Here is a 941-nt window from a genome sequence, read left to right as displayed (position 1 = left end):
GAATATGGAACCTCAATTTGATAATGTTTAACTATGTACCAGTTGTTTCTTTCTACCTAGTGTTTACACTCCTTCAAAACCTAAAGCAAGGTTTGGGTACACCACTCTCTGAACTACATAAGGTAAAAAAAGGATTTTTAATTGTCTTGTGTTTTCTATAAGGTTTACTTGGAAACTTATGAAACACAGTATGTACATGAGTAATATTAATTTATTACATTATATATATAATTTAGATTCCATGTTCTTTTAATAACATGATGCTACACACTATGTTCTTCTGAGTCAAACTACCATCTTCATGACTTCAGCTGTGTCCACTAACAAAAGATCATAACAACTGGACTTATGGACTTAAGTATCTAATTAAAGGAGGAGGGGTAAACAGGGTCATTGGACCCTCACCTGAGCATCCAGCTGCTCTTCCCAACCAACTGTATGTAATTTGGCCCTAATCATACACTGTCTCCTGGATTTGGGGAGGACTAAAGTATATTATCTAGGGAAGGCTAGGAAGGAAAGGCTTGATCCATGCTAGGTTAAGGCTTTCCAGTGTAAATTCTCTCAGGTCACTCATATACCCCAGCAACCCCTCAGTCATCTCTGTAACTAAGCTCAATAAATTCATTGGTTCCCCAGAAAAACTCTAATGTAATCAAACATTGGTTTGATACTACAGCCTAAAAAGGGGATAAACATTGCTTAATATCCCCAGAAAAGAATTCTCACAACAGATGAAAAATTTATTTGTTAATGTTATTATGTCTCACGGTTATTTTAAAAAAGAATAGTAGGGTAAAAGATGTTAGAAGAATATATAAATGGAGGTATTTTGTTAAAAATGAGAAAGCCTAAGCAAATGATAGAGGTCTATGTAGGTTTGTTATGATTTGTCAAGCATGAAAAAAGATCTTAAAATTTCAAAGGTCATAGCTTAGTCA

The sequence above is a fragment of the Nannospalax galili genome, unplaced genomic scaffold, assembly GCF_000622305.1.
Source record: "Nannospalax galili isolate Female #2095 unplaced genomic scaffold, S.galili_v1.0 scaffold113, whole genome shotgun sequence".
Lineage (NCBI taxonomy): Eukaryota > Metazoa > Chordata > Mammalia > Rodentia > Spalacidae > Nannospalax > Nannospalax galili.
Note: the sequence above shows the minus strand (reverse complement) of the source record.